The sequence below is a fragment of the Macrobrachium nipponense genome, chromosome 30, assembly GCF_015104395.2.
Source record: "Macrobrachium nipponense isolate FS-2020 chromosome 30, ASM1510439v2, whole genome shotgun sequence".
NCBI classification, from domain to species: domain Eukaryota; kingdom Metazoa; phylum Arthropoda; class Malacostraca; order Decapoda; family Palaemonidae; genus Macrobrachium; species Macrobrachium nipponense.
Genome location: NC_087218.1, coordinates 49,925,187 through 49,947,686, shown reverse-complemented (window position 1 = coordinate 49,947,686; position 22,500 = coordinate 49,925,187). Strand labels below are relative to the sequence as shown.

The window sequence follows — 22,500 nt, the reverse complement described above, 5'->3', positions numbered from 1 at the left end:
TATATATATTATATATATATATATATATATATATAGTATATATATATATATATATATGTTCATTATATACATACATACATACATACATATACACATACACACACACACAATTGCTTTTTAAACATCTCTGGCCAAACACACCAACAAAAAAATCCGCGACACTGTTGATCCGTGACAGGTGCACGCAGTATGCAAATGAAGCTGTCGAGGCTCGTTCTTAAGAGCAATTAGAGGTCGATCAGAGAGTGTCATTAGCAGCAGCCAGGGGGAGTCTAATAATATAAGGTCATTTGTATTACTATGCATATAGGGCGGTACGTTGCGTAACATACAAAAGGATTCTTCATTATCATTGATGATATCGGGTCATTTTGCATCCCGACCGGAAATTGCGTCACGAGAGGACAACTTAACGAAGTTCCATTACGGCAATTAATCGAGATTAATGTTATTAGTCGCTTCCACGCTTGACGAGCGGCGTCGGGGTAAATTGATTTACAGGCACCAATAATAATAGCAATAATCATGATAATAATAATTAGTGATGAAAATAGCAATAATAATATTTTGGAAGAAGACCCTCTTAGCAACAAATGCGGTTGAATAAAATGGCAGAATTCAGCGAATTAATCTTATATATCATCTCTTATATTAATAAAAATAGAAAAGATAATATATAAAATTGATTCGATGAATTATGCCATTGTATTCAACAGCATAATAATAATAATAATAATACTAATAATAATAATAATAATATATATGCAGAGACTCAAGGCGATACTCAAGTCAAAACTCAACGCCGGAAAATATGATAAAAGCCATAAACACATGGGCAGTGCCAGTAATCAGATACAGCGCAGGAATAGTGGAATGGACGAAGGCAGAACTCCGCAGCATAGATCAGAAAAAACCAGGAAACATATGACAATACACAAAGCACTACACCCAAGAGCAAATACGGACAGACTATACATAACACGAAAGGAAGGAGGGAGAGGACTACTAAGTATAGAGGACTGCGTCAACATCGAAAAACAGAGCACTGGGGCAAATATCTGAAAACCGTGATGAACGAGTGGCTAAAGAGTGCATGGGAAGAAGGACTAATAAAAGTAGACGAAGACCCACAAATATACAGAACAGGAGAAAGACAGACAGAACAGAGGACTGGCACAACAAACCAATGCACGGACAATACATGAGACAGACTAAAAGAACTAGCCAGCGATGACACATGGCAATGGCTACAGAGGGAGAGCTAAAGAAGGAAACTGAAGGAATGATAACAGCGGCACAAGATCAGGCCCTAAGAACCAGATATGTTCAAAGAACGATAGACGGTAAATAACATCTCTCCCATATGTAGGAAGTGTCAATACGAAAAATGAAACCATAACCACATAGCAAGTGAATGTCCCGGCACTTGCACAGAACCAGTACAAAAGAGGCATGATTCAGTGGCAAAAAGCCCTCCACTGGAGCCTGTGCAAGAAACATCAGCTACCTTGCAGTAATAAGTGGTACGAGCACCAACCTGAAGGAGTGATAGAAAACGATCAGGCGAAAGATCCTCTGGGACTATGGTATCAGAACGGTATAGGGTGATACGTGCAAACAGACCAGACGTGACGTTGATTGACAAAGTCAAGAAGAAAGTATCACTCATTGATGTCGCAATACCATGGGGACACCAGAGTTGAAGAGAAAGAGAGAAAAAAAGGGAAAAAAAAATGGATAGTATCAAGATCTGAAATAGAAATAAGAAGGATATGGGATATGCCAGTGGAAATCGTACCCATAATCATAGGAGCACTAGGCACGATCCCAAGATCCCTGAAAAGGAATCTAGAAAAAACTAGAGGCTGAATGTAGCTCCAGGACTCATGCAGAATGAGTGTGATCCTAGAAACGGCGCACATAGTAAGAAAAAGTGATGGACTCCTAAGGAGCAGGATGCAACCCGGAACCCCACACTATAAATACCACCCAGTCGAATTGGAGGACTGTGATAGAGCAAAAAAAAAAAAAAAAAAAAAAAAGAAAGAAAAAAAAAAAAAATAATAATAATAATAATAATAAATAATCAAATAAAATAATAATATGTTTTATAGAAAGTATTGCTGCTCAGCCTGCAAAGTTAATTTTAAATAATAATTAACTAATATAAAAAAAAAAAAAAAAAAAAAAAAAAAAAAAAAAAAAAAAAAATAATAATAATATAATAATAATACTATAATAATAATAATAATAATAATAATAATAATAATAATAAAATAATTATATCTATTTATAGAGCATGAATAGATCTGTCTATTAGAAGAGCTCGATAAACTGTAGCCATTCGAAAGACCGTTTCACCTAATAAAATTGCTATATACAAAAAAAATCATAAGACAAAAAAATAAAGAAAATAAAATATCTAAATCGAGAAATATATTACTAAAAACATACATCAATATCACTATGTACGAAATGAAGGAAAACCCGGTAGTATTCCACATTTATGCTCTCTCTCTCTCTCTCTCTCTCTCTCTCTCTCTCTCTCTCTCTCTCATATCAACTCATTTATTCCTTTTAACCAGATCACAGGCCCTTTCGTAACTCTTTGGGGAAGATAAAATTCGCATTTACTCTTCAGTTTCCTTTCTCTCTCTCTCTCTCTCTCTCTCTCTCTCTCTCTCTCTCTCTCTCTCTCTCTCTCTCCTCTGTTGGCCTATACTCGCTTCAAGGTAAACTGACATCATCTTGAGGAAAACGTTTCGAGTGACTCTCTCTCTCTCTCTCATTTTTGTGCTGGTGAAGGAATCGCTGCCTTTAGAATGCCGCGTTCCCTCGAATTATTCCTGACGGCCGCATAAAGGCAGTCATATGTTTTCCTTGTTTACGGTCGCACTTATACTGCCGACGGATCGCTCTGTACGAATCCGTACGGTCGCTCGTTTTCTTTGTTTTCTACCAGCGTTTTCTTTCGTTTTCTACACAACGTAATTCACTCACTCAGTCTTCAAATTTCCACATGACAGGCGTTTTTTTTTAACTCTCCTCTTTTATGTGTTTCTTTTTTTAATGCCACGTTAGATGCAAGCATGCTTTTATGTATATATTATGAATATGTATTATATTATATATGATATATATATATACCTAATATATATATATACATATGTTATTCACATATGTACACTACCACCACGCACACACACATACATTATTATATATATATACTATATATAGTTATATATATATATGTGTGTGTGTGTGTGTTCTGGTTAAAAATGCGTCCCCCTCTGGTATACAATTCACTTCTAATAAAAGTAGCCCTAAATACACCAAAATATAGTACGTATACTTTCCATATTTTGGTGTGTTTAGGGCTCCTCTTTTATTTTACACACACACAACACACACACACACACATATATATATACATATATATATATATATATATAATATATATATATATAATATATACATGAGAGAGAGAGAGAGAGAGAGACGAGAGAGAGAGAGAGAGAGACAGACAGAGAGAGAGAGACTTGCCGCCACAACACGTATATATAGTGAATCACCTTCAACGTATACATCCCATACTAACAGACGAATGACTACATGCATAAAAGTAAAACTATTTACGAGCCATATCAAGAATATGTATAAACTCCCGCTGGTCGCCTTCGCATAAAAAAAGACGGTGTAAAAAATACATAAAATATCGGCATCCTAACATGTGGTACGTCATCCTCAGCGAATACTCCATATAAAAAAAATTATATTCAAAGACTTCGGGTAACAAAACGGGTATAAAGATAACTATATGGTGGGAAAAATCAAGGATGGAATGTATAATAATTGTACATCTTTTCTCTTCTGTCTTTAAGTCGTCAGCTGAAGATATTTATAGACCTAGTTAACAGACTATAATAAACCCAAAAGGGTTTCAAAGAGTTAACAGATTATAATAAACCCAAAAAGGTTTCAAAGAGTTAACAGACTATAATAAACCCAAAAGGGTTTCAAAGAGTTAACAGACTATAATAAACGCAAAAGGGTTTCAAAGAGTTAACAGATTATAATAAACCCAAAAAGGTTTCAAAGATTTAACAGACTATAATAAACCCAAAGGGTTTTCAAAGAGTTAACAAAGACTTTATAATAAAACGCAGGTTTTTTCAGAGTTAACAGATATAATAAACCCCAAAAAGGGTTTCAAAGATTTAACAGCTATATAAACCAAAAGGGTTTCAAAGAGTTTAACTATAATAAACGCAAAAAGGTTTCAAAGAGTTAACAGATTATAATAAACCCAAAAAGGTTTCAAAGATTTAACAGACTATAATAAACCCAAAAGGGGTTCAAAGAGTTAACAGATTATAATAAACCCAAAAGGGTTTCAAAGAGTTAACAGACTATAATAAACCCAAAAGGGTTTCAAAGAGTTAACAGATTATAATAAACCCAAAAGGTTTCAAAGAGTTAACAGATTATAATAAACCCAAAAGGGGTTCAAAGAGTTAACAGACTATAATAAACTCCAAAGAGTTTCAGAGAGTTAACAGATTATAATAAACCCAAAAAGGTTTCAAAGAGTTGACAGATTGTAATAAACCCAAAAGGGTTTCAAAGAGTTAACAGATTATAATAAACACAAACGTGTTTCAAATAGTTAACAAATTATAATAAACCCATGAAGGTTTCAAAGAGTTAACAGATTATAATAAACCCAAAAGGGTTTCAAAGAGTTAACAGATTATAATAAACCCAAAAGGGTTTCAAATAGTTAACAGATTATAATAAACCCATGAAGGTTTCAAAGAGTTAACAGATTATAATAAAGATAAAATTCAGTACCTGAACATGCACAGATTATTCGCATTTTATTTTGTCTTTAAATCTTCAGCTAAAGATATCTATAGACAGAGTTAACAGGCTATAATAAACCCAACAGGGCTTCAAAGAGAAAGCAACCTGCAGAGATATGCAAGTTATGGAGAAAGGTGATAAAGAGATAAATAAATAAACACAAATGTAAATAAAACCGATACAGCTGACATTCAGGAGACGTCAGATGAGAGTAGGAATGAATTCGTCCCTCGCTTAAATAATCGGAGATCTGATGACTCCACAACTGCACTAGAAAAACTATTCCAGCATGTACATCAAACAGCTTCGAGAAATGAACTCCGCCCCCTCCCCCAAACCCCACATCCCATGGCGTGCTCTGACCTCCAGCTTACTCGGGGAGCATGCTAAAATAGAACGTTGTTTCACCAACGAAAATTAAAATACATGCGCTATATATTATTAGAAATAATTATTCTCTACTGTTTAACATGTACATCATTTATTTTCTACATTTTCATTCTAATAAATAAATCATAAATATCCTATCCTAAAATGTCTGTATCTTTAACTAAACGCAAACACCTTTTCCAGAGCCTTTTTAGACTCTTCCATAGGCCTTTCCTAACCCCCAACATGAACGACAACAGCAAGAACAACAACAACAAAAAAACAACAAAGTAGTTTGTAGGCTTACTCCACGAGTAAGCTAAAAAAAACGACTAACGTACCTTATCAAGAGCATTATCCTTCGCTACCTTGGTTGATGCCAGACCTGATATTCCAAGACGGAAATCGAATTCCTTCTTTCGTTTGATCATAAAACGGGGAACGTTATAAGGCGAGATGGGATGCGGATGGGTTGCCCCTACCAATATTTTATGTAGGGGGGCTTCATCGTTCAGGTTTTATGATTACACAATATTCCCTCCAGTTCTTCCAAAGTGAACCGCCGCAGTCCACCTTAAGCGATACTGGTACGGTTTACAACGCCCTCTGCCAGTCACTTACCTGGAAAAAGAGAGAAAGAAAAAAGGTTATTTTAGTTTATATTTACGATTGCTATACATGAATTATATATATATATATATATATATATATATATATATATATATATAACAACGAAATCACATTAAATACCTACAGACATGTATGTATTTTCATATGTAGATTTATATATATATATATATATATATATATATATATATATATATATATATACTATATATATATATATATATGTATATATATATATATATTATATATATATTATAATTATATTGTTACATTTATTGATCTCCTCGTCTCCCCAGCATTTATTTAATCTAATTTTATTTCTAAAAGATCAGCCATATTTACCCAAATATCAGCTTGATTTAGGCAGGAAACACGAAATCATGGCCAGCCTGGCAAATGGCCCGGCGCCACCGTTATCCCTTTGGGCTAAAGGCTCCTTGTCAGGCTTTAGGGACGTATCCCAAAGGGAAGTGTGTAGCTAGCCAGGTACCCTTTATTAGGCCTATGTCTTAAGCTCCTTTTTCCTGTGAACCCTTTGCTGGCCGTATGTTCTGTTTCCAGGATGCACCCCCTGCTCTTGGGGGGATAAACTGACCCCCAACACCCACCCGCTTAACATGCAGTCGGCCTCAGTCGCCTCCAGTCGTGACCTCGGACGGATGTCCCAGCCAGCCTGCCAATTAGGCCTACCAAGGCGTTACTGGCGAGCCCAGACCTGAGACAAAGCCGACGCCACATTTCCACAACGGTCCACTTACTATGGCATCCAGGTACGTCTTGTGAATCAGTCATACTACCAGTTCTTTCCCTCCTGGTGTCGTAACTACTCCCCATTTTCAAAATTCCAACTCCTAATTCTCAAATGAGCATTCCTTTGTTCCTCTTCCCTGCCTCGTGGCAGCATGCCTCCCATTTGTGATCGTCCCAGACAAGTGAAGTCATTGAATATTTCATTTAACACTCAGAGTTCCCCCCAGTGTGTTAGACAAAGTGAGTTCTGTAACTTGTGCAAGAAATCTTTAATTCATTTGTGTCTAATCTGGGATCTTTTCCAGATCTGCTGAGTCAGGTGTCCAAAGTCTTTTTGCGCCCGCAGTGCTTGCATTACCGCAAGATGATATAATAATTTTGAAAACCAGCATTTACATGAATCTCATTTTTAGCCAGTTATCCCCTTGTGAGAGATAATATTGGTCCCGTGTGGACAGGCTGCATTTACTCTTTCTCCCGGCCTTCCAACGGCCTTTTGTAAATAAATGTATGTAAAGTAAGTAGCTGAGTTTTCTGGCGACCTTTTTCTCTAAAAATAATAATACCACAACCCCCCTTTTTAAGGTAAGTTAATATCCAGTTACCTTTCATTTCCTTATAATATTTTCCTTTACGTTTTGGGCCACACGAGGCCGGTTCAAACGTAAATATATATATATATATATATATATATATATATATATATATATATATATACATATATATATATTATATATATATATATATATATATATTATATATATATATATATATAAGACTTTTACAATATAATTCGAAACTTATAAAATAACTAATATTAAACTTCAAAGGGAAGCTGGAGGTGTCCACGTTTAGAGCAGGTTTTAATGTTCGTTTATGATTTTCGATTTATACTGTAAATGTCTTATATCATTATGCTCATCACCAACATTTTGACAATATATATATATATATATATATATATATATCTATATATATATATATATATATATATATATATAGATATATATATATATATATAATATATATCCCCCCCCCCCATATATATATTTACCTATAATCACTATATATATATATCATATATAGGGAATATATATATATATATAATATATATATATATATATATATATGTTTCAAAATGTCAAAAAGTAGAGATTTCTAGAAATTTCGAGAGAGAGGACGAATGATTGAGAGAGAGGGAGAGAGAGAGAGAGAGACTAGAGAGAGAGATAGAGAGGGTGGGTGGTGTTAGGATGAAGCGTTTCGAAATATCCATGAGTTTTATTTGTCCTTATGTCCTAATGAACACCATAGTATTTCTTTAGAAGCTTGAATTTCAAGTTTTCAGTGGTCTTATGTACGTATGAATATAGTGTTATATATTTATATACGAACAAAGTTACCAAAAAAAAAAAAAACCAGAATATTAAAAAGTGAAAACATTTGAGAGCTAGTTGCTGACCAGTTTAAAACGAAAGCATTTCGATATAATCGTTTTCACGTTTTCTTTGTATATGATACTTTGTTCGTATAATTGCCACGTTTTACCGTATTTAGAATCAAATACATATATATATATATATATATATATATATATATATATATATATATATATATATATATATATATATATATATATATACATATGATTTGATTCTAAATCACAAAAAAGGTAAAAACGTGGCAATTTTACGAACAAAGTATCAGACACAAAGAAAACGTGAAACGATTAAGATGCAAAATGCTTTCGTTACATGGTCACAGCAACTAAGCATCTCAATTGTTTCACTTTTAATATTCGTGGCTGTAACTTTGTTCGTATATAAATATATAAACACATATATACATACGTACATAAGAGCCACTGACTTGAAATTCAAGCTTCTAAAGAATACTATGGTGTTCATTAGGACATAAGGACACAAAACTCATGGATATTTTCGAAACGCTTCCTCCTAACACCAGCCCACAGCTCTCTCTCTCTCTCTCTCTCTCTCTCTCTCTCTCTCTCTCTCTCTCTCTCTCAATTTCTAGACATCCTATCTTTTTTTATCTTAAAACTAAAATAAGGACATAAAACCCATGGATATTTTCGAAACGTTTCTACCTCCAACCGCCCCACCCCTCTCTCTCTCTCTCTCTCTCTCTCTTCTCTCCTCTCTCTCTCTCTCTCTCTCTATAGAAATCTCTAGAAATCTTCATTTCTTTTTTATCTTGAAACTGAAATGAAGACATAACGTTTCCTCCCCCCACCGCCCCACCTTCTCTCTCTCTCTCTCTCTCTCTCTCTCTCTCTCTCTCTCTCTCTCATTTTTTATCTTAAAACTGAGATAAGGACATAAAACGCACGAATACTTTCGAAACGTTTCTTCCTCCCGGTACCGCCCCACTCTCCACCTCTCTCTCTCTCTCTCTCTCTCTCTCTCTCTCTCTCTCTCTCTCTCAGTCAGCAGTCAGTCAGAGCGAAGCTTTCACGCCCGGCCCCTGAAGAGGCATCCACTCCTTTTGATGACGAAATGTAGCACTCGAAAAGTGGAGTCGAGGAGTCGACTCACTTCTCCAGGCTGATAAACCAGCTGAGTGGACAGCGTCACGTCATTAAAATTCCTTCGCAGTCGACTAAAAAGAAGGAGAGAGGAGAGAGAGAGAGAGAGAGAGAGAGAGAGTATGATTCCAGACGACGCGGCTCTTCAAATACTTAATCCGGGTCCTCATTAGTTTGCGCTGGTGACTTTGACATTTGGATTAAGCGAGTTATCCGATTTCATGTTTTTTTTCAATTCTGTTTTAGCTGCTGATGGCATAATCTGCATGCCAGTGAATTAGAAAATCGTCACGTTATAATTATTCTTAACAGTTATAGATTAACAACATACTGCAGTTGGGTAATTAATAAACTAATACAGCAGATTACGAATATAATTACTGACAGTTTCTCAATTTTTATCACCACTGAAGATCATCAATTTGAGCGATTTGCTTTTCAGAGGGACAAGAAAATACTGAGAGATTTTTCTTTAATGTAATATATTAAAGGAATACGAGAAAACTGACAATTGTCAGAGTAATTTATCCATACTTACCTTCAATTGAAAGTAATATATTAATGAAATATAAGAATATCGACAGAATATCTTATCCAGACTCACTTTTAATTTAACTTATTAAAGGAATATAAGAAAATTGTAAGAATATTTTATCCCAAAATTTTTTTATTTAAAGTAATATATTAAAGGAATATAAGAACATTGTCAGAATATCTTATCCAGATCCACCTTTCATTAAGAGTAACATATTCAAGAAATACTCGAAAACTGTCAGAACATTTCATCCAAAACCAAAATTAATATATTGTAATGTATTGAATGAATACAAGACATCTATGGTAATGTATTAAAGGAATACAAGACAATGGTCAGAATATTTTATCCATAACCAATGTTAATATATTGTAATGTGTTGAAGGAATACAAGACACTTGTCAGAATATTACCTACAACCAATTTTAATTTATTGTAATTGAAGGAATACAAGACACTGGTCAGAATATTCTATCCACAACCAATTTTAATATATTATAATGTAATAAAGGAATACAAGACTATTCTCAGAACGATTAATCCAGACCTACCTATAGTTTTATGTAATATATTGAAGGAATACATTAAACTTCCATATCCCCATAGAGCCTTATTCAAAGGCTTTTCAGAACAGCGTGAAATCGTTTCTTGTCCTCTCAAGGAAATGATTTGCATAAAATGGCGTCGTTCTAAAGTTCTGGTACGTTGAACAAATTGCTAAGTCACTTGGATAAAAGGGTTTCTTTTTTCAACTCCAAAAAGTTATAAGCCAAAGGCCAAGCGCTTGGGACCAATGAGGTCATTCAGCGCTGAAAGGGAAATAGAGAGTAGAAAGGTTTGACAGATGTAACGGGAGGCAAACCTCAAAGCAGTTGCACTATGAATCAATTGTTAAGAGAAGGTGGGAAGTAAGATGGAAGAAAGAGAATATTAACAGAGGTATAATAAAAGGAACGAACGGGGTTGCAGCTAGGGGCCGAAGGGACGCATCAAAGAACCTTAAGTAATGCCTACAGTGCATTGCACGAGGTGCACTGACGGCATTATTCCCGACTAGGTGTGGTGTGCAAGGTCTGCTGCTTACGCAAGGTATCACGCCTCAGGATTAGATACTTTTAAGTGGCTAAGAACCAATTGGTTACCTAGCAACGGGAACTACAGCTTACTGTGGGATCCGAACCACATTATATCGAGAAATTAAATTCTAATCACAAGAAACAAATTCCTCTGATTCCGCGTTGGTAGAGCGGGGAATCGAATTCGGGACTACCAAATTGGTAGGCGAGCATATAAACCACTCGTCCAATGAGGAAACACGGGATGAGGGGTAAAAATGTCCCCAATAAATATCTCGGGGGGGGGGGGGGGGGGGGGGGGGTTTGGGGGGGGGGTGGGGGGGGGACAGTCCTCCAAAACGAAACCCTCCCTTCTGATTAGTTTTACTAGTCCAAGGTTGAGGAACCACGGCAATGAGGGGTAAAAATGTCCCCCAGTAAATATCTCCCAAGGGGGTGCGGGGCGTGGGTGGGGGCGGGGGGGTGGGGGGGGGGGGGGGGAGGGGGTTGAAACAGTCCGCAAAAACAAAATCCCACCGAAAATGGGTTATTAGTTTTTTTTGAATACCTGTCATCTCTGGACGCCATTTCCTGCCTTTGATAATAATGAACCCTTTGGAACCGTCCCGTCTCTAGATAAGGCGAATTTTATATAGTCTCTCTCTTTTTATAAACTGATAACGCTTTGATGAGATGCATTGCTTCTGTGTCCCCCTGTAGTTACAGAGAGAGAGCTCTCTCTCTCTCTCTCTCATTTCTCCTGCTGCCCTCTCTCACTCCCTCTCCTCTCTATCTCTCTCTCTACTCTCTCTCGAAATCTCGTACTTCTCTCTACTCTCTCTCTCATCATCTCTCTTCTCTCTCTCTCTCTCTCTCTCTCCTCTTCCTACCCTCTTTCTCCATCTAGCTACCTATCACCCTTCCCACTTTCCTCTCTCTCTCTCTCATCGTCCCCTTCTCTCTGACCCTCTTCTCTCTCTCTATCTCCTCCCTCGTCTCTCGTTTTTTTTTACCTATTCACAGTACTTTTCTGTTCCCCCCCATTTCTTTGTCCGATATAATCCTTCGCTTTTGTTATCGCAATCTTTATCTGAAGCGTCTTTCCAAGGCATTCCCTTCCCCTTCGTCTAGTTTTATCATCATTATCACATTTCCTTTGAAACATCGCACGATATTGAGATTTTGAAGTTCATTTACAAATTCACAGAAGTCTTCTTATATATATATATATATTATATATATATATATTATATATATATATATATAATAAATATATATATATATTATATATATGTGTGTGTGTGTGTGTGTGTGTGTGTGTGTGTCTACTAAATAACCTGGAAAGCGAAAAGACCGGCAAATCATTTTTTTTTTTTTTTTTTATTTACACCAACGTTCCAGGCATCATTTTCCATCATCCTCCGGGCTATAAATGGATAGAACTAATTTGAAAATATTGAAAAAGTAGTCTAATAATTATATGAAATTTCTTATAATTATTAGCCTACGTTTCAATATAGACAAAATTAATTCTATCAGTAGCCTGGAAGATGATGGAAAAAGAGTCCCGAAACGTTGGTATAAATAAAAAGAAAAAATTATTTCCGGTCTTCTCGCTGTCCTGTTTATTGTAATATATATATATATATATATATATATAATATTGATATATATATATATATATATATATATTATATATATATATATATACTGAAAACCCTTTAATAACGTGTAACATATCAGAAAATTAAAAAGCCATAATTAACAAAATAAATAAAAACTTGTGAAAAGAGCAACTTCTAAAATATAAACAAAATCGCACCATAAAAACTTGGTGAAAGTCTGCCGTTCCATTTTTCAAAGCCCCCAACTTCAAAGTAAAATACTATTTCATAAGTATTCCAATAAATACTTAATGTTTCTGAGTCTGCCTACGTTAATATTAAAATTAACTTATTTTTAACTATTCATAAGTAATTACAATATACCTGATATTTACTATTCCCCAAATTAAGTCTTATATACCAATGTTTACTATTCCATAAGTAATTACAATATACTTAATGTTTACAATTCCATAAGTAATGACAACATACATAATGTTTACTATCATACCAATAATTACAATATCCTGCTATGTTTACTAATTCATAAGTAAATACAATATATACCTTCCAATTTTTAATGTACATATTTTCGATAAGTAATTACAATATAGCTAATATTTACTATTCCATAAGTAAATACAATATACCTAATGTTTACTATTTCATAAGTAATTACAATATAGCTAATGTTTACTATTCCATAAGTAAAAACAATATACCTAATGTTTACTATTCCATAAGTAAATACAATATACCTAATGCTTATACAATTCCATAAGTAATTACGATATTACCATTAATAAAAAAAATCAACTGAGATTAAAATTCTCACCAAGTTGGGCATGAAGAAAACTGCAAAAATTTAGACCGTAAAAACCATGAAGATGCTGATATCTGTTCACTGATTCTTACCGTCAACGTTGACTTTAGGAGACAACAACAAGCAAAGTCAGGCAACGAGGAAACGAAACAGAAGTTGGACACGACGAGGCACCTTTTCACCAATGGATTTCGTGATTTGTTAGAAGAACGGAGAAAGAAAAGCCTGGTATGATACACAACAAGAATTCCTAGGACTCAGTTACATGAGAGAGAGAGAGAGAGAGAGAGAGAGAGAGAGGAGAGAGAGAGATGCAAGGAAGTGTAATCCATTCATATGTGTGTGTGTGTGTGTGTGTGCGCGCGTACTTGCGTCAGCATGAAAGATAGAGAGCGCGCAATTTATTCAAGTCCCGGGAACTAAACAATAGTGTAGCCCATTCATTCATGAGAAGAGAGAGAGAGAGAGAGAGAGAGAGAGAGAGAGAGAGCTGCAGTTTGCTTATTCATGGACAAAGACGGGGAACAAGAGTGCAGTGTTGTGTTTCTAGTGACAATGAGAGATGTAGTTTATTCATGAATGAACGTGGGAGAAAAAATTAAATTTGTTCTTTTATAAAAGAGAGAGAGAGAGAGAGAGAGAGAGAGAGAGAGAGAGAGAGAGAGAATAACGAACTTAGAGTTCCACAACCCAGACGGATCAAAACAGACCATACAATCTACGAGAAAATTCGACCAAACTGGTCTGATAAAAGGTAATAAATATAATAAACATTAACGCAAAAAGCATAACCAATCAGCTGTTAAGAAACGTCAATGAGACATGTATATCTTAAGTATCATGGAACAATGTATCGTATCTTATACTTTATTGGCTCTACGACGATTTGAATAAGAAATGGATTTATTTTCGTAGAGAACGTATTTCCAAAAGCAGATAAACATTCATTCAAAAAAAGAAAATCAAAACAATTTTAAGACACAACTATAAACAGCGAATCATAAAAAAATATTATTGGACTAAGCAAAAAAGAAAGAACTGAAAAACCAACACATTACAAAAGGCAAAACGCAAAAACAAGGCGAAATACACAACGGAGCCTCCAGGTGACAAACTGAACTGCAGGCGAACAATAACATTCCTAAGAACAATAAACAAGCAACATCCTGAGCCAATAAATTGCCAGCGAACAATAACATTCTTTAAACCAATAAGGCCGTCCCGAAATTTATTCTAAAACTTTAGTAGAGCCGTTTGTAACGACACCTTCCGTTGTTAAACATAATTGGTGGCCGTGAATTTACAGTCTTTAAGAGACCATCCCCGCCCCCCCAATCAACCCCCACCCCCTCCCCGCCCCAACCAACCGCCTCCCTCAGTAAACGATTTGTGGAACGAAGATAAAAATAAAATCGATTGGTCCAATTTAGGCCAAAGCCCAAACGTTGGGACTTATGAAGTCAATCATGCCTGAAAGGCAAACTGACAGTAAGAAAGTTTGAAAGGTGTAACAGGAGGAAAACCTCAAAGCAGTTGCACTGAGAAAGAACTGTTAGACAGGGTGGCAAGTCAGATACAAGAAAGAGAATACGAACGGATGTATAGTAAAAAGGAATGAAAGAGGTTGCAGCTAGGGGCCGAAGGGACGCTGTAGAAGACCCCTCAGTAACGCCTAGAGTGCAGCACGTGAGTTTCATTGTTTGCACTATCTAAGAACATTGAAACGCCTCCAGTCCCGTTGGAAAATACCGGCAATACGGAGACATTTTGTAAAATAGATCGCAATTGCTTTTGGCGAACTGATTCTCTGACTTTTTACTCTACTCACTTGGAGTTGGGGTTTCTTCGTTTGTACTTCCTTTCGGATTCAAGGTTCTTCTTCTTTCTGTATTACCCTTCACTTTCTCTTACTTTTTCTAATAAACACCTTATTCTTTGGAGGCTTGAATTTCAAGTCATTGGCCCCTTTGGCAGGCTTGTTCCATAAGAATAGGCTTCATCTACTGAATAATAATAATAATAATAATAATAATAATAATAATAATAATAATAATATATATAATAAATAATAATATAATTTTTAGAAGTGACAAGGTGATCCAGATATATATACATACATATATATAATATCTATATATATATATTTTATATATATATATATATATATATATATATATATATATACATGATATGTATATAGTATATAAAGCTACGGAAGAAAAGAAAATAAAAATCTTTACTTATACATAGCACTACGTTTTTTTATATAGTTCGTGATCAAGCTATTAGAATTATATCTATATATATATAATATATTATATATATAATATAAATATATAATATATATGTGTGTGTGTGTGTGTGTGTCGTGTGCTGTGTGTGTAGGTGTTGTATATAGTATATATATATATATATATATATATATATATATAATATATATATATATATATATAGATATATATAGTAATAATGAGCAAACGTAGAAATAAGCTCAAAAGCTGCAGTAAAAATGTAAAAATGTTGGATTCATAACACAACACAACCGGGATCCAATTATGACCATTCTTTCTTTAAAAGCTAAGAATACGCAAACGTCTCTTCCCGAGTTTCTCCATTTTTATCTCCTGTTTATTTCGTCCATTTATCGCCACGCCATGATACGGAAATCATTCAAGAATTCATCTCTGAGTAATCGTAAAATGATAAGACCATATCTCGCGATACATCAAAGGGAAAGCGTAACTTACACGAGTATGATTCCGTCTCTGTTTATTTATTTATTTATTTATTCATTTATTTATTGATGTATTCATTTTTATTTGTATGGTGTTTTTACGTTGCATGCAACGCAGTGGTTATTCAACAACGGGACCAACGGCTTCACGTGACATCCGAACCACGTCGAGAGTGAACTACTATCACCAGAAATACACATCTCTCACACCTCAGTGGAATGACCGAGAATCGAACTCGCGGCCTCCGAGCTGGCAGGCCATGAACATACCGATCATACCACTGAGGCGCTATGATTCCGCCTCGTTCGTCGGAAACAGAGAAGGTTGAATTATTATTCCCTTCAAAGTCCGGAAAAGAACAAATTCATGGCCGGGTTAAAACGCAATTATATCAGTAACTATTCCCACTGACAGAGCAGCCTTTTAAATTTACAATGCGACAAGCCGCCCTGTGAGGCAAAAAAAAAAAAAAAAATTCATTCCGGAATGATACGCGTGTGGAATTTTCATGCGACGACTTGGAAAAATTAATTGCCCTTTGTCGTATTCTCGTATTTTGTCGTAGAGAATAAAATGTACGCATTTTACTTATGAATGAATGTCCGTAATTTTGCAAGAGATGTGTGTATATTTTTAATGATGTTAACAACTTGAAAAAAATAGCCGTTTATCGTATTCTCGTATTTTGTCGTAGAGAATAAAATGTTCACATTTTACTTACGAATAAATATCAATAATTTTGCAGGTGATGTGTGTATATTTTTAGTGACGTTAACGACTTGAACAAAATTGCCGTTTGTCGTATTCTCGTATATTATCGTAGAGAATAAAATGTACGCATTTTACTTATGAACGAATATCAATAATTTTGCATGTGTTGTGTGTATATTTTTAATGATCTTAACGACAACATGAAACTACCTCATTCCCTCTTTTAAAGAGACTTCCAGATCACCACCGTTGCCCATTTATAAACTAATAAAATGTAAATTATTATAGGTATTAACGACCGCTCAAGTTAACCACTTTAGTATATTTCTTAATGGAAATAGTAATCTGAATTCCTAAAAGAACGTTGCCAAGTTTGGTATCGTTCTTTTAGGAATTATAATCACTGCAACTTTTCATATACACGCATTTTTTCCCCCCATGACTCTTGTCTTCATTTAAAAACTGACTCATTATCTAATTACCATTTGCTCTTTTTCCTGGAAAGTACACTTCTCGTTTTATAAATATATGTGTGCGGTAGGCAGCTCAGAGGAGACTTTAAGCTGGAAAAGACGAGCGACCAAAGAGCAAGTTTTACGAAGAACTTTCCCGGCCGCCAATATATTCCCGTCCTGCTCAACATTTTCCTGAGGTGAAAGAGGCGCGCAAACTTTGGTTATTAAATGATACATCAAGGAAACTCTTGAGCAATTCGTTATTGAAGCTCTCTCTCTCTCTCTCTCTCTCTCTCTCTCTCTCTCTCTCTCTCTCTCTCTCTCTCTCTCTCAACTATTTACTATAATATAATATATATATAAATATATATATATATATATATATATATATATATATATATAAAATCAAGTGTGTGTGTGTGTGTGTGTGAATTTATCACACCACCGGATACATATACAAACACTGAGCTACAATTGTCTTTTCAGAATCAATGATTTCCGTGGTAGAGGTAACCTGGATATATCATATACGTTTATATATATATATATATATATATATATATATATATATATATATATATATATGTGTGTGTGTGTGTGTGTTGTGTGTGAATGTGTTGGTGAATGTTGTGTGGGTTGTAAGGTGTTTGTTGTTGTGTGTGTGTGTACATTTATATATAATATATATATGTATACATACATGCATACATACACACACACACATATATATAAATATGCATATGCATACACATACATATATATTCATATCTATATACTACGTATATAAACGTACAAAATCAAACCGCCCGATTCGATAAATGCATCTTTAAAAGATCATCCAACGTTTGCTTGCCGGATAATAATGATAATCATATTAATTTGTAATAATAATTATTCTTATTTTGCTGATGAGCTCTTCCACCACCGCCACCGCCGCCGTCCTGGTAATTTTCATTTCAAATGAAACATCATTTTAATTACCCGTTTCTTTTTTTGTTTTCCCCGGTCGTCGCGCGCGATTCAATTATTTTACTCGAGTGAATGAGGCATAAAGACCTTCCCTTTTTACGTCGAGTGCCGGCGACATTAACTAACTGGCTTTGAAACCACCGCGGAATCTGATTTACCAACTCCACTGAGTGAGCGCGCAATTTGACGGTTTTTTTATTTCTTTTAATCGGAGTTAAAAGTGACGGTGCGGCTGCAAATATGACGACTGTCTGGTGCACTGTAAGGTGGATGAAATAAAACCTTTCGTTAGTTTAGGTGGTTCATAACATTAAAGGGGCTTTTGTGCTTCCTCCTCTCTCCTCTCTCTCTCTTTCTCTTCTCCTCTCTCGATCTCCTCTCTCCTCTCTCTTTCTCTCAATCAATTATTTCATTCAAATCCAAAAAATCTCAATTTTGATAAAAGTCGTGTCTCTCTCTCCGTCTCTCTCTCTCTCCTCTCTCTCTCTCTCCTCTCTCTTCTCCTCTCTCCAAATCATTAAAATCATTCGATCCAAAAATCTCAATTATGATAAAAAAAAAAAAACTCTCTCTCTCTCTCTCTCTCTCTCTCTCTCTCTCTCTCTCTCTCTCTCTCTCTCTCTCTCTCTCTCTCCAATCATTAAATCATTAAATCCAAAAATCTCAATTCTAATAAAAAAAAAAAGCTCTCTCTCTCTCTCTCTCTCTCTCTCTCTCTCTCTCTCTATATATATATATATATATATATATATATATATATATATATATATATAGATAGATAGATAGCATAGATAGACAAGATAAATATATATATATATATATAAATAGATAAATATATATATATATATTATATATATATATATATAGAGATAGATAGATAGATAGATAGATAGATAGATAGATAAATATATATATATATAGATAAATAGATAAATATATATATATATATATATATATATATATATATATATATATATATATATATATATATATATATCAACTCCCCGGAAGCTTGCCAAAAAATCATTTCGAATCTAAATCATATAAAAACGCCAGCAAGCGCAACTCTCATCAAAGCTGGCAGATGCAAATTCCGTTTGATGGATGTCAAGTTGAGGCATCCGATCTGTCACTATTTTTTCAAGAACACTCAGCTTTGAAAATATTGCGTCGAAACGACTGATATGAAGGGCGGTTTAGGTTTAGAGAAACTGGAAACCTGCTTTATTAATCTATTAATTTATTTATCTATTTATTTTATTTATATGTAAACTATATAATGCACACACACATACATACATATATATATATATATATATATATATATATATATATATATATATATATATATATATATATATTTAGATATATATATATATATATATATATATATATATATATATATATATATATATATATATATATATATATATATATTTTAATTTATTATATAATTAATTTAAGTTCCGTATGTCGTTTTTTGGACAGTGTTCTTCGTATTGAGAACCTTATATTTCTCCTGGGATACAGCCTGGTTAAAGTTAAATAATAATAATAATAATAATACTAATAATAATAATAATAATAATAATAATAATAATAATAATAATAATAATAATAATAATAATAATAATAATAAAATAATAATAATAATAATCAATAATAATAATAATAATAATAATAATAATAATAATAATAATAATAATAATAATAATAATAATATGGGATACCAACGGAACAAACTATTCGGAACCAACCAGAAAAGACTATACAGCCAACTAAGAAGGGAAGACAACCACCAAGAAATTCCTGAAGCCGAACCAAGTAAGAGACTCTGGGAAAACATCTGGAGCAATCCGGTATCACACACAAACATGCCACATGGATCCAACGAAGTCAAGGCTGAAGAGCTAAAGGCAGGGAGAATAAAACAAAGATTCACTGACATCACGACAGACACAGTCAGACAACCAACTAAAGAAAATGCCCAACTGGAAAGCCCCAGGTCCCGATGAAGTCCATGGACACTGGCTCAAAAACTTGAAGGCCCTACACCCAAGAATAGCAGAACAATCCCAGCATTGTATCACAAATCACCATGCACCCAAATGGATGACCATAGGAAGAACATCCTTAGTCCAGAAAGATATGAGTAAGGGAAATATAGCCAGTAACTACAGGCCTATCACCTGCCTACCAATAATGTGGAAGTTACTAACAGGTATCATCAGCGAAAGGCTATACAACTACAGAAGGAAGTGTAGGGGCACAAAAGACCAGCTCCTGATAGACAAAATGGTAATGAAGAACAGTAAGAGAAGGAAAACCAACCCAAGCATGGCATGGATAGACTATAAGAAAGCCTTCGACATGGTACCACACACATGGCTAACAGAATGCCTGAAAATATATGGGGTAGAGGAAAACACCATCAGCTTCCTCAAAAATACAATGCGCAACTGGAATACAACACTTACAAGCTCTGGAACAAGACTAGCAGAGGTTAATGTCAGGAGAGGGATCTTCCAGGGCAACTCACTGTCCCCACTACTCTTCGTAGTAGCCATGATTCCCATGACAAAAGTACTGCAGAAGATGGATGCTGGGTACCAACTCAAGAAAAGAGGCAACAGAATTAACCATCTGATGTTCATGGACGACATCAAGCTGTATGGTTCTGGGGACATCAGGATGGAGTTTGGAATAGAAAAATGTGCCTTGGTCAACATACAAAAGGGCAAAGTAACATTGACTGAAGGGATAAAGTTACCAGATGGCAGCAACATCAAACACATAGATGAGACGGGATACAAATACCTGGGAATAATGGAAGGATATAAAACATCAAGAGATGAAGGGCACGATCAGGAAAGAATATATGCAGCGACTCGTAAACAGATACAGCCCAGGAATAGTGGAATGGACGAAGGCAGAACTTCGCAGCATAGATCAGAAAACCAGGAAACATGTGACAATACACAAAGCACTACACCCAAGAGCAAATACGGACAGACTATACATAACACGAAAGGAAGGAGGGAGAGGACTACTAAGCATAGAGAACTGCGTCAACATCGAGAACAGAGCACTGGGGCAATATAAAGACCAGTGAAGACGAGTGGCTCAAGAGTGCATGGGAAGAAGGACTGATAAAAGTATACGAAGACCCACAAATATACAGAGACAGGAGAAAGACAAGCAGAACATAGGAATGGCATAACAAACCAATGCACGGACAATACATGAGACAGACGAAAGAACTAGCCAGCGATGACACGTGGTAATGGCTACTGAGGGGAGAGCTAGAGAAGGAAACTGAAGGAATGATAACAACGGCACAAGATCAGGCCCTATGAACCAGATATGTCCAAAGAACGATAGATGGAAATAACATCTCTCCCATATGTAGGAAGTGCAATACGAAAAATGAAACCATAAACCACATAGCAAGCGAATGTCCAGCACTTGCACAGAACCAGTACAAAAAGAGGAATGATTCAGTAGCAAAAGCCCTCCATTGGAACCTGTGCAAGAAACACCAGCTACCTTGCAGTAATAAGTGGTACGAACACCAACCAGAAGGAGTGATAGAAAACGATCAGGCAAAGATCCTCTGGGACTATGGTATCAGAACAGATAGGGTGATACGTGCAAATAGACCAGACGTGATGTTGATTGACAAAATCAAGAAGAAAATATCACTCATTGATGTCGCAATACCATGGGACACAGAGTTGAAGAGGAAGAAAGGGAAAGGGAAAAAAAAAAAAAAAAAATTCATAAGTATCAAGACCTGAAAATAGAAATAAGAAGGATATGGGATATGCCAGTGGAAATTGCACCCATACTCATAGGAACACTAAGCACGATCCCAAGATCCCTGAAAAGGAATCTGGAAAAACTAGAGGCCGAAGTAGCTCCAGGGCTCATGCAGAAGAGTGATCCTAGAAACGGGGCACATAGCAAGAAGAGTGATGGACTCCTAAGGAGGCAGGATGCAACCCCGGAACCCCACACTATAAATACACCCAGTCGAATCGGAGGACTGTGATAGAGCAAAAAAAAAAAAAAAAAAAAAAAAAATAATTCCCCCAATAATAATAATAATAATAATAATAATAATAATAATAATAATAATAATAATAATAATAATAATATAATAATAATAAACGCGACCAAGAAGTTAAAAGAAACCCAAAAACCAACGACTCTATTCTCAAAGACGAAACAATCTTCGTAAGTAGTATGCACAGCGAGCGAAACTTACAAGAGACGGAAATTCAGCCCCTGGGCACATTAATATTCCGGCGATACAATAAGAGGCCATTAATTCCATCCCTTTTTACGGTGCGAATTGGGTCGCGCGGCAGCCGTCAATTTTTTTTCGGTTGCCTTTTTTTTTTTTCGAAAACGAGACCTTCCGTCAAAATAACTTTTCAGGAGTAGGAGTTTAGTTCGG

At 35.1% G+C, this 22,500-nt stretch overlaps 1 protein-coding gene across 1 annotated transcript in view; it reads left to right on the top strand.

Annotated features, from left to right (window-relative positions):
- The window catches only part of LOC135202505 (uncharacterized), a 184,020-nt gene that overhangs the window by 3,272 nt on the left and 158,248 nt on the right, over positions 1–22,500 (top strand).